The following is a 13,703-nucleotide window of genomic DNA, read 5'->3' as shown; positions in this document are numbered from 1 at the left end:
TTGTGAGGTCGTTCACATTAACAAATATATGCAACTTGTATGTGATCCTCAGTATGAACGAAAAGCGACCTAAAAGTGTTCCGCATGCGCATTGCAGGATACGACGACGTCACACGCAGTGAGCATGGCCAGTGTTTACGGAAGTAAAACCGCCCGGTTGCGGTATGACCCATCCAATCTAGCTTGAATAGCTGTATCCCCCCAAATGGAAATCAGCTCCCTAACCTCTGCGTCCTTCCATTGAGAAGATTCAGAACCTTCACAGCCCGAAGCGTCCCTCGCATTGATGTCATGCGCAGGGGCGCAGATACGTTTTTTGAACTGGGGGGGACAAAAAACTGGGGAGGACAAAGCTGCCAGCAAACCAACCCCAACATGCCTGTCAAACTTGTTGTGGGTTACCATAGCAACCAAGCTCGAGCTCTCAACCTGTGCAGTCTGCGCAGCTCAACCAACCGAATATCAGTCTTTGTTTTGTTTTATGTGAGTTGTTGCAACTATGTATACACTGCTGTGCACCTCAATAAACCGAATGGTAATTAGTCTTTTGATTTTTCCGTGAGGTTTGCCTTATGCAAAGAAAGACAGCATAGACGTTTTTTCCTCCCTATAAGTGGGGGGGACCGAGCGAGGTGAATTTAAATCTGGGTGGGACGAATCCCACCCGTCCACCCCTCTATCTGCGCTCGTGATTATGCGCCATGTTGTTGTAACTTTTTTTGAGAGACCCGCCGCCTACTTCAGCGCAGAATAGTGACGTTTGTGGCTTGTTGATGACGTGTAAGTCGGATGAATGCGACCTGGCGGTTCAGACTGAAGTCGCATATGAAAAGAGCGGATAGGAATCGGAATTAGGACCACATATCCAAACGGCCTGGGTCGGATTTGAAAAAATCGGATCTGTGTCGTTCATATTGTCAATAAAAGATCGGATACAGGTCACATATGGGCGAAAAGATCGGATTTGAGTCACTTCAGCCTGCAGTGGACTGGAGAGAGAGAAGAACTCTGGTGTCAAAGTCGGTAATAGTGTGCCCCCTTGTGGCTGGTTGTTGTGGTCATCTGGTATTTGCACATTAGTTATTTATGCATATCAAATTATTTGCATATTAGCTAAATATTTAGTTTCAGCAGAAACATTTAGATTCAACATTTTAGATTTAACATTTAGATATAACATTTAGATTTAGATTTAACATTTAGATTTAATATTTAAATATAGATTTAACATTTAGATTTAACATTTAGATTTAGATTTAACATTTAGATTTAATATTTAAATATAGATTTAGATTTAACATTTAGATTTAATTTTTATATTTATATTTAAATTTAACATGTATATTTACATTTAGGTTTAACAGTTAACATTTATTTGTAACATTTAACATTTAGATATAACTATTTAAAATATCTCTAAGATGACAAATATTGTTATAAATGTGCAAAAAGGGGAGTCTGAAAAATTCACACCATTTTTAAAACACTGTTTTAAGCTAAATGTGACAAAATGTTGCTGAAATTTTCAGCACGGACATGCTTTACAAACGGCGCCCCATACAAACCAAACTAAAAATTTTAGAAAGATTGACATTTTGTAAATCCTAATTCAATAAGTTGATGAACATCAATCACCCATAAATTACCAGACATGTGCAAAGCACAACAGATTTGCCAAAAGTGATGCCAAGAATCCTAGTGCTGTCAGAAAAGCAAGACACTACACTATAGTGGTGAATGGTATTGCCGCAACTTTAAAGCAAACATACTAAACAGCACTGCAGAATGTGACGTGCATGAAAAAAAAACATGCTCTGTAAATTATGCCTGAATTTCTCCCATTTATGCTAGAAACCTTTGCTTTAAACGTCACACAGCAAAAGAACACAGCAAAGGTTCCAAATTCTTCTAAAAATCCTGCCCAAAAACATGTTGAAATTAAGCGCAAGGGAAATGTGCAGACAACTCTTTATTGAAGAGTTAAAAGATCACCCTTTGTTTATTTCATAGGCAATTAAAAAGAACGAAACCACTCCATAGAGTTTGAGTGGAACGCAGTGACGTCAGATTGGAGCTATTTCCTATCTCTTGATGACTGTTTGTCTATTGCACAGCATGAGGCGTAGTTTTCCAGTGTAAAGCAATACAGGACATACAGTGGTGCTTGAAAGTTTGTGAACCCTTTAGAATTTTCTATATTTCTGCATAAATATGACCTAAAACAACATCAGATTTTTGCACAAGTCCTAAAAGTAAAGAGAACCTAGTTAAACAAATGAGACAAGAATATTATACTTGGTCATTTATTTATTGAGGAAAATGATCCAATATTACATATCTGTGAGTGGCAAAAGTATGTGAACCTTTGCTTTCAGTATCTGGTGTGACCCCCTTGTGCAGCAATAACTGCAGCTAAACATTTCTGGTAACTGTTGATCAGTCCTGCGCACCGGCTTGGAGGAATTTTAACCCATTTCTCTGTACAGAACAGCTTCAACTCTGGGATGTTGGTGGATTTCCTCACATGAACTGCTCGCTTCCGGTCCTTCCACAACATTTCGATTGGATTAAAGTCAGGACTTTGACTTGGCCATTCCAAAACATTATTCTTCTTTAACCATTCTTTGGTAGAACAACTCATGTGCTGAGGGTCATTGTCTTGCTGCATGACCCACCTTCTCTTGAGATTCAGTTCATGGACAGATGTCCCGGCCCAGATGTAGCAAAACAGGCCCAAACCATGATACTACCACCACCTTATTTCACAGATGGGATAAGGTTCTTATGCTGGAATGCAGTGTTTTCCTTTGTCCAAACATAATGCTTCTCATTTAAACCAATAAGTTCTATTTTGGTCTCATCCATCCACAAAACATTTTTCCAATAGCCTTTTGGTTTGTCCATATGATCTTTAGCAAACTGCAGATGAGCAGCAATGTTCTTTTTGGAGAGCAGTGGCTTTCTCCTTGCAACCCTGCCATGCACACCATTGTTGTTCAGTGTTCTCTTGATGGTGGGCTCATGAACATTAACATTAGCCAATGTGAGAGAGGCCTTCAGTTGCGTAGAAGTTACCCTGGGGTCCTTTGTGACCTCGCTGACTATTACACGCCTTGCTCTTGGAGTGATCTTTGTTGGTCAACCACTCCTGGGGAGGGTAACAATGGTTTTGAATTTCCGCAATTTGTACACAATCTGTCTGACTGTGGATTGGTGGAGTCCAAACTCTTTAGAGATGGTTTTATAACCTTTTCCAGCCTGATGAGCATCAACAACACTTTTTCTGAGGTCCTCAGAAATCTCCTTTGTTCGTGCCATGATACACTTCCACAAATGTGTTGTGAAGATCAGACTTTGATAGATCCCTGTTCTTTAAATAAAACAGGGTGCCCACTCACACCTGATTGTCATCCCATTGATTGAAAACACCTGACTCTAATTTCACCTTCAAATTAACTGCTAATCCTAGAGGTTCACATACTTTTGCCACTCACAGATATGTAATATTGGATCATTTTCCTCAATAAATAAATGACCAAGTATAATATTTTTGTCTCATTTGTTTAACTAGGTTCTCTTTATCTACTTTTAGGACTTGTGTGAAAATCTGATGATATTTTAGGTCATATTTATGCAGAAATATAGAAAATTCTAAAGGGTTAACAAACTTTCAAGCACCACTGTACCTTGAATTCCACTACTCGTAAGATAGCTGTGACCCAAAATTTTCACTTTCAATTTTTTTTCCTGATTGCAGCGAAACACAATCCAAAAAATATCAGTGATGTACAGTATATGCACTGATGACCAAATAGATTTCCCTGAGAGCTTCTTATCCAAATAATATGGCTACTTCTCTTCTATTCAACTGGATTCCCTTATGATCATCCTGAAAGCCATCAAGACTTAATTCACTGACATGCCCACAGCAGTCTTGATAGCCAGACCCTCCTGAAAGACACCATGTTGGGCACTTTAATGTTTGGCATTTAGTAGCCTGGAACATGAGCATTTTGGGTCTCTAGGGCATGGCAACATCCATGCCATGATCAGTCACAGAGAGTACACTTTTTCCACTTTCGATGTTTGATGTGAACATGAACTGAAACTCTTGACTTGTAGCTACATGATTTTATGCATTATGCTGTTGCCATATAATTGTGTAACTGCATAAATGTATGGGTATTTCTATTAACATACTAATTCTAATTAAACATTTAGGACAGTACGGTGGTGTAGTGGTTAGCGCTGTCACCTCACAGCAAGAAGGTCCAGGTTCGAGCCCCATGGCTGGCGAGGGCCTTTCTGTGCGGAGTTTGCATGTTCTCCCCGTGTCCGTGTGGGTTTCCTCCGGGCGCTCCGGTTTCCCCCACAGTCCAAAGACATGCAGGTTAGGCTAACTGGTGACTCTAAATTGACCGTAGGTGTGAATGTGACTGTGAATGGTTGTCTGTGTCTATGTGTCAGTCCTGTGATGACCTGGTGATCCAGGGTGTACCCCACCTTTCGCCCGTAGTCAGCTGGGATAGGCTCCAGCTTGCCTGCGACCCTGTAGAACAGGATAAAGCAGCTAGAGATAATGAGATGAGATGCCAACATTTACGAAGATGCGTACAGAAACTTGATAGAATGTACAGAAGTTATGTTTTGTCTTCATGTTTTACATGGTCTCACTTTGGCCCTTCTGCAGCCATTGCATCAATGGAGGATCACAGAAAAGATGTGTGGCACAATTCAGCAGAGACCTTGCCATGCTGTGATGTTGATGATGCTTAGTGGACACTTTTTAGCAGGAATCATGCTGAAGTTCTACCATTAGCCTTATCTGAATCACCTTGTCCAGAGATTGTGAACAAGGAATTTTGGCTTTATGGGCACAATTGCTATCTTTACTTAAGTTCTCCTGCACCTATGTGTTCCCACAGTGGAGACTTTGCTAAGATTCAGTGTACAATTGTTTGATTTTCTGAACTTTATATGTGATGAGGTGGCTCAGGATTCCTGCCTCTCCTCCTTGGTTGCTGATAATCCAAGTGTGGAGTCACAGTGTGTCACACTGATTGCATTTACTGACCCCAAAATACCAAGACTCGTACATACCAGAGTATGAAAATATCAATCTAAATTTTGATCAAAAATCCCCCCCGAATGAAAACATCAAAAAACAAACAGAATACCAGTCACCCTACAGCTGCTTTAATAGTGGGGAAACCAGAAAGAAAAAAAAAACTAACACAGAGATGTACATAACAAAACTGTTAGTTTTTAACAATATAACTTTTATTAATTCAGGAAAGACAATTCATATGAACATTTGAGGAAAACATTGTACTGGCAGGACATACAGTTCCTAAATCAGATATACTAGTGCATCTCAAAAAATTTGAATCTCATAAAAAAGGTGTTTTTATTTATTTTTTGTAATTTAATTCAAAAAGGTAAACTTTCATATATTCTATATTCATTACATGTAAAGTGAAGTATTTAAAGGCTTTTTTGTTTTAATTTTGATGATTATGGCTTATACCTCATGAAAATCAGAAATATTAAAAATCTCAAAATATTAGAATATTTCATTTCGAGTTTGAGTAAAACACTATAAAATACCGTGTATCTCTTGGTTCAGTACACGTAACCACATTCATGGTGAAGGCTCCTGACTTGACAGTTGTCCAGAAGACGATCATCGACACCTTTCACAATGAGGGTAAGCCACAGAAAGTCACTGCTGAAAAGGCTGGCTGGAAAAGGTGCAAAAGCAACAGGGATGACCGCACCGTTGAGAGGATTGTCAAGAAAAGTCGATTAAAGAACTTGGGAGAGTTTCACAAGGAGTGGACTGAGGCTGGTGTCAGTACATCAAGAGCCACCACGCACAGACGTCTTCAGGATAGGGGCTACAACTGTCACGTTCCTAATTATCAAGTCACTCCTAAACTAGACACATCATCAGAAGCGTCTTACCTGACCTAAGGAGAGAAAGAACTGGACTGTGACTCAGCGGTTTGAATTCCTCTTTTCAGATGAAAGTAAATTTTGCATTTAATTTGGAAATAAAGGTCCTAGAGTCTGGAGGAAGAGTGGAGAGGCACAGAATCCAAGATGTTTGAACTCCAGTATGAAGTTTCCACAGTCTGTAATGATTTGGGGTGCCATGTTAGGGTGGGATGGTATTCATCCCACTTGGGAAGGTGCTGCTCTCATTTCTTGCAGCAGAGCTCATAGTCTCAGAACAAGTCTAGTTAACTTCTGACAATCCAGAACCAAACCCAGGGAGCAGACGAACAGGCTAAACCAACCGTCTGCTAGCTGCACAGAGTCGTCACTCAGGATCCACTATATCGAGACTGTTTGTTTCTGTTCCCCGAGCTCAACAAAAAAGCAGAAATACTCAGTTTGTTCGAGTAACCTAATTAATATAAAATTGGATCATACTGACTGTACAGCCAATGCCAGCACCTTTGATCTAAAGGTAGGACTATTAAATATTAGATCTCTTGCATCTAAAGCGCTAATTGTTAATGAACTTATTACTGTTCAGGAGTTTAATGTACTGTGTTCAACAGAAACATGGATTAAGCCAAATGAATATATAGCATTAAATGAAGCTAGTCCTCATGGACACAGTTACCATATATACACTAGCCTCATCTAACTGGCAGAGGAGGCGGTGTCGCAGTTATTTATAATGATTATCTAGGCATAACACAAAAGCCTGGTTATAAATTTAATACATTTGAAGTTCTTCATACTAATATAATGTATGTAGCCTCAAAAAATAAGTGTACCCAGTCAGTTCCATTACTTATTATTTACAGGCCCCCGGGGTCATATTCTGAATTTCCTTCTGAATTTGCGGATTTCATCTCAGACCTGGTCATTTCCTTAGACAAAGCTTTAGTTGTCAGTGATTTTAATATTCACTTTGATAACCCTGAAGATCCTCGGAAAACAGCATTTGTGTCCATTTTAGATTCAGTAGGGGTCAATCAGAACATCATACAACCCACCCACAATAGTGGTTATAATCTCGATCTAATACTAACATTTGGGTTAAATATAGAAAATATAGTCCATACTTCCACAATCTGAAGTTATCTCAAATCACTATCTCATCTTTATTCAAAATATGTCTGAGCAATAATATATGCGTTTCACCACACTACTGTATTAAACATATATTCACGTCAACTACTGCACAGAGTCTTATAATCTCCCAGAGTTACTTTGATTGGACCACTGTCAGCCCCCGCAGAACTTGATCAGGCAACTGAATGCTTAGAGTCAACATTCTGCTATATTTTAGATAATGTAGCTCCATTTAAAAGAAAAATGATGAGAGAAAAAATTAGTACCCTGGTATAACGATTACACTCGCACTTTAACAAGGACCACTCGAAAATTAGAATGTAAATGGCATCAAACAAAATTGGTAGCATTCAAATTAGCATGGAAGGAGAGCTTCCTAAACTTGTCCGGATATGCCCCGCCTCTCGCCCATGGTCAGCTGGGATGGGCTCCAGCTCGCCTGTGACCCTGTAGAACAGGATAAGTGGCTACGGATAATGGATGGAGAGCTTCCTGAAGTATAGAAAAGCTCTTAGTGCTGCTAGAGCAACATATCTCTCCACCCTAATAGAGGATAATAGAGGAGCCCTTACCTATATGACTCTTCAGACAGATAATACCAGAAGCAATTGAACCCCTTCTAAAAAAATAAATTCTTCCCTTAGAATTGGTTATGTACTCAAATCCTTTGAACTAGCAGTTATCAAACCCCTGATTAAAAAACCTGAATGGCCAATATCAAACCTCCCCTTTATCACCAAGATCCTAGAAAAAGCTGCAGTTATGAGCAGTTATGCTCATATTTAAATAGGAATAACATCCATGAAATGTATCAGTCAGGATTTAGACCTCATCATGGCACAGAGACAGCACTGGTTAAAGTACTAAACGACCTACTGTTGGCATCTGATCAGGGCTGTGTCTCCCTGCTTGTATTGCTTGATCTTAGTGCAGCCTTTGACAGATTTGATCATTCCATTCTCTTGGATAGACTAGAAAATGGTGTGGGAGTTAAGGGAACGGCCCTCTCCTGGCTCAGGTCTTATTTAACTGATTGCTATCAGTTTGTTGATGTAAATGGTGATTTTTCTAGGCATACTGAAGTTTGGCGTTCTACAAGGTTTTGTTTTAGGCCCACTGCTTTTTTTCTTTATATATGTTACCTCTGGGTGACATTATTCATTAGCATGGTATTACTTTCCACTGTTATGCTGATGACACACAGTTTCATAAACAGTTTCACAGTTTCTGCAAAGCCAGATGAAAGACACCAGCTGAATAGAATTGAGGAATGTGTAAAGGACAATCGACAGTGGATGCTTATTAACTTCCTTCTGCTTAATTCTGACAAGACAGAAGTACTAGGACCACATGCAGCTAGAAGCGGGTTTTCTGATGACACAGTAACTCTGGATGGCCTTTCTATTTCTTCACATGCAGCAGTAAAAGACCTCGAGTGATCACTGACTCCAGTCTTTCATTTGAAACTCATATCGATAACATTACCCAGATAGCCTTATTTCACCTCAGAAATATTGATAAGTGTCACTGCATGATACAGAAAAACTAGTTCATGCTTTTGTTACCTCTAGGTTGGATTATTGTAATGCCTTACTGTCTGGATGTTCCAGTAAGTGCATAAACAAGCTCCAGTTAGTTCAAAATGCAGCAGCAAGAGTGTTTACTCGAACTAGAAGATATGACCACATCACCCCTGTCTTATCCACACTGCATTGGCTCCCAATCAAATTTCATATTGATTATAAAATACTACTATTGACCTTTAAAGCACTGAATGGTCTTGCGCCACAGTACCGGAGTGAACTTCTGGTCCTTTATTACCCACGACACCTACTTAGATCAAAAGGTTCAGGCTATCTGCTGGTACCTCATATAGTAAAGGCTACATCAGGGGGCAGAGCCTTTTAGTTATGCTGTCATAGTTAGTTTTTCCCAGAGTCCCTGCTTGCACTCAGCGCAAAACGTATACTGTCATTAGGTGACAGTGGGCATACCTAACAACCTATGTTTTCTCTCCCCCAACTCTGTCTGTCCCTCTAGAGTTGCATGTCGATCCTGAGACCGAGATGCTGACCTCTTCTGCTCCTCAGACCAGCCTGATCCATCCTGATGCCCTATGTCTGGCTGGAGTCTCATCACATTGCTCCTGTGAAAGACGGCCCCATATGGACAAAAGTCGCACTTGGAAGATGGCTCTGGACACTTACCGTAATACATTTATGTCTGAGGACTTCAGATGACTTGCTAACTTTAGGACTGCAGTTGTCATGAACAGTGTTGTACTCAAGTTTCCATCAATGAACAGTTTATAACTTTAACAAAGCAGACTTCATATTAAAACTATAATGAATTTCCTAGTTTCACAGTTATACTTTGTGACTATATAGGACACTGTTATAGAAGCAAGTTATTTATTCATAAATAATAACGTTATCTGTTATCACCTAAATTAGGATGGGTTCCCTTTTGAGTCTCGTTCCTCTTGAGGTTTCTTCCTCATGTCGTCTGAGGTAATTTTTCCTTTCCACCGTCGCCACTGGCTTGCTCATTGGGGATAAATTAGGGATAAAATTAGCTCATGTTTAAAGACTTTAATTATCTGTAAAGTTGCTTTGCGACAATGTCTATTGTTAAAAGAATTATAAAAATAAACTTAACTTGACATGCCATATGCTGGTGTTGGTCCACTGTGTTTTTATCAAGTTTGAAGTCAACACAGCCGTCTACCAGGATATTTTAGAGCACTTTGTACTTCCATCTGCTGGACAAGTTTTATGAAGATGCCAATTTCCTTTTCCAGCAGGACTTAGCACCTGCCCACAGTGCCAAAACTACGACCAAATGGTTCGCTAACCATGATATTACTAGGCTTGACTGGCCAACCAACTCACCTGACCTGAAGCCCAGAGAGAATCTCTGGGGTATTGTCAAGAGGAAGATGAGAAACATCCAACCCAAAAATACAGATGAGCTGAAGGCTGCTATTGAAGCAACCTGGGCTTCAATAACACCTCAGCAGTACCACAGGCTGACTACCTCCATGCCATACCGCACTGATGCAGTAATTCATGGTAAAGGAGCCACAACCAAATATTGAGTGTAGAAATGAACATCCTTTTCAGAAGTTGGACATTTCTGTATTGTAAATGCTTTTTTGATTGTTCTTAGGAAATATTTAGTCATTTGAAATTATGGATTTCTGATTTTCATGAGCTGTAAGCCATAATCATCAAAGCGACAACAAAAAAAGGCTTGAAATGTTTCACTTTACATGTAATGAATATAGAACATAAAGTTTACCTTTTTGAATTAAATTATGAAAAATAATTTTTTCAGTATATTCTAATTTTTTGAGATGCACTAGTATTGTTTGTGTACAAAATATATATCAGATATCTTTAAAGACTATTTTTACTAAAATGCCTTTTTTCAAAAATAGTGAATGTATATATGTAACGGTTCAGTATTGGTGGGTGGAGCACAGAGGACGGCAGGACAGAGATCAGGTTCACAATAGCGTTTATTGCTAGACTTTTCAGCTTAACAACGTTCCACACTCAAACAGACACACACAACTGGCATCTTGTTCAGGGCTGAGCTCCTTCCGCTCTCGCTCTCCCTCCTGATATAGGGCGCGGTCACTGGGAAGACACACAAACACAGGTTAATTGCTCTCAGGTGTAGTGATTCTGCCACTTACCTTCCCTGACTCCGCCCTCCTGTCACAGACCAGCGCTTGACCACGCCCCTGCTGCCACATACCCCCACCGCCCGACTCAGGCTGGGCGGCTGTCCAGCCTGTAGCCGACTCCCCCCCCGATGGGAGAGGAAGTCCGCCACGACCATCTGCGCCCCCGGGCTGTGGACCACCTTGAAATTAAAGGGTTGGAGCGCCAGATACCAACGGGTGATCCGCGCGTTGGCATCTTTCATGCGGTGGAGCCACTGGAGGGGCGCGTGGTCCGAACAGAGGGTGAAAGGGCACCCCAGCAGGTAGTACCGGAGGGCGAGAACCACCCACTTGATGGCCAAACACTCTTTCTCTATGGTGCTGTAGCGCCCCTCACGCACCGACAGCTTCCTGCTGATATACAGGACAGGGCGGTCCTCCCCCTCCACCTCCTGGGACAAAACCGCCCCCAGCCCTCTGTCCGACGCATCGGTCTGCAACATAAAGGGGAGAGAAAAGTCAGGGGAGTGTAGAAGTGGCCCCCCACACAGTGCAGCCTTTACCTCTGAGAAAGCCCGCTGGCACTGCTCCGTCCACTGGACCGGATCTGGTGCCCCCTTTTTAGTCAGATCAGTCAGCGGGCTGGTGACGTCCGAATAATTAGGTATAAACCTACGATAATAGCCAGCCAGCCCCAGGAACTGTCTCACCCCCTTTTTGGTCTTGGGCCTCGGGCAGGCCGCAATTGCTGCCGTCTTATTAATTTGGGGACGCACCTGCCCGTTGCCCAAGTGGAAGCCCAGATACCGTACTTCCACCCGCCCAATCGCACACTTCTTTGGGTTGGCTGTGAGCCCCACTCGCCTCAGCGAACTAAGGACAGCCCTCAGATGTTCGAGGTGCCGCTGCCAGTCATTACTATAGATGATGATGTCATCTAAATACGCGGCCACATAAGTGGCGTGAGGGCGGAGGACTCTGTCCATCAGCCGCTGAAATGTAGCGGGCGCCCCAAACAGCCCAAACGGAAGGGTGACGAATTGGTGTAAACCAAACAGTGTGGAAAAGGCCGTTTTTTCTCGGGATAGTGGAGTCAAGGGGATCTGCCAATATCCCTTCGTCAAATCCAGCGTCGAATAAAAGCGAGCAGTGCCGAGTCAATCGAGCAGCTCAATACGAGGCATTGGGTACGCATCGAATTTAGACAGCATGTTGACTTTTCTATAGTCCGCACAGAACCGGACCGACCCATCGGCCTTGGGTACCAAGACCACCGGGCTGCTCCAGTCACTGTGGGACTCCTCGACGATGCCCATTTTGAGCATGGTCTGAAGTTCTTCCCGAACCACCTTTTTTTTGTGTTCGGGTAGCCTGTACGGGCGGCTACGCACTACCACCCCCAGGGGCGTCTCTATGTGGTGCTCTATGAGGTTAGTGCGACTGGGAAGGGGCGAGAACACATCCGAAAACTCGGTCTGCAACTGGGCGACCTCCGTGAGTTGGGTCGGGGAGAGGTGGTCTCCACAGGGGACCGGAGAGGTACGTGATGCCAATGTCCCTTTTTGAACCTCCGGCCCCAGCTCCGCCTTCTCCGGAAACACCGACACCAACGCCACGGGGACCTCCTTGTTCCAGAGTTTAAGCAGGTTGAGGTGGTAAATCCTGTAGCGCCCCACCCCTGTCCGTTCGCCTCACCTCATAGTCGACGTCCCCGACTCGCCGTGTGACCTCAAAGGGTCCTTGCCACTTGGCGATCAATTTGGAGCTCGACGTGGGCAACAGTACGAGTACCTTATCTCCCGGTGTGAACTCTCTAAGGTGCGTACCCTTGTTGTACAGGCGGGCTTGCCGTTCCTGGGCCTGCCGCAAATTCTCCTGAGTTAGGTGGGTGAGCGTGTGGAGTTTTGCGTGCAGGTCCATAACGTACTGAATTTCATTCTTACTTTGTGAAGGTCCCTCCTCCCAATTTCCCCACAGCACGTCCAGGATGCCGCGCGGCTTACGCCCATATAATAATTCGAATGGCGAGAACCCCGTGGAGGCTTGGGGGACCTCTCGCACTGAGAACAGCAAGGGTTCGAGCCACTTATCCCAATTACGTGCGTCCTCACTTACGAATTTCTTAATAATATTTTTGAGGGTGCGGTTGAACCGTTCCACTAAACCGTCCGTTTGTGGGTGATGCACGCTGGTGCGGATCGGCTTAATCCCCAATAACCCATACAGTTCACGCAGTGTTTGTGACATAAACATAGTGCCTTGATCAGTCAGAATCTCTTTCGGGATTCCAACTCGGGAGATGACGCGGAAGAGTGCCTCTGCAATACTGCGTGCTGAGATATTGCGCAGAGGCACTGCTTCCAGGTATCGCATTGCATAGTCCACCAGAACTAATATAAAGCGGTACCCTCGTGCTGACCGATCTAATGGCCCGACGAGATCCATCCCAATTCTCTCAAACGGGGTCTCGATTAATGGTAGAGGGCGCAAAGGCGCTTTTGGAATGGCCGCTGGGTTTACTAACTGGCATTCGCGGCATGCCGTACACCACCTACGGACATCACCGCGAATCCCTGGCCAATAGAATCGGGCCATTATTCGGGCTAGTGTTTTATCCTGCCCCAAGTGTCCAGCCATGGGATTAAAGTGAGCCGCCTGGAATATCAATTCCCGGCGGCTCTTCGGAATTAAAAGCTGCGTGATTCGCTCCTTAGTTTGAGTGTCCTGCGTCACTCAGTATAATCTATCCTTCATAATCGCGAAGGAGGGGAAGGACGGGGTGGCGTTCGGCTGGAGCGTTTGACCATCGATTACTCTCACTTGGTCAAACGCATGCCGCAGAGTCTCGTCTCGCGACTGCTCTAATGGGAAATCCGCGAGGGATTCCCCAAGAGAGAGAGGAGGAGCCGGCGGCTCCTCACTCTGACGCGGAGATGACGTAGAC

The 13,703-nt window shown here is 43.1% G+C and overlaps 1 protein-coding gene across 1 annotated transcript in view; it reads left to right on the top strand.

The window, feature by feature from the left end:
• Window positions 1–9,758, top strand: part of trap1 (TNF receptor-associated protein 1) — a 180,997-nt gene extending 171,239 nt beyond the window's left edge. Inside the window, exon 19 of the mRNA XM_060901426.1 lies at window positions 9,130–9,758. The gene's annotated coding sequence lies outside the window, so the exon portion shown is untranslated. The remainder of the gene's footprint in view (window positions 1–9,129) is intronic.
• The last annotated feature ends 3,945 nt before the right edge of the window (window positions 9,759–13,703 follow it).

The sequence above is a fragment of the Neoarius graeffei genome, chromosome 20 (genome assembly GCF_027579695.1).
Source record: "Neoarius graeffei isolate fNeoGra1 chromosome 20, fNeoGra1.pri, whole genome shotgun sequence".
Lineage (NCBI taxonomy): Eukaryota > Metazoa > Chordata > Actinopteri > Siluriformes > Ariidae > Neoarius > Neoarius graeffei.
Note: the sequence above shows the minus strand (reverse complement) of the source record. Positions and strands in the feature narration are given on the sequence as shown.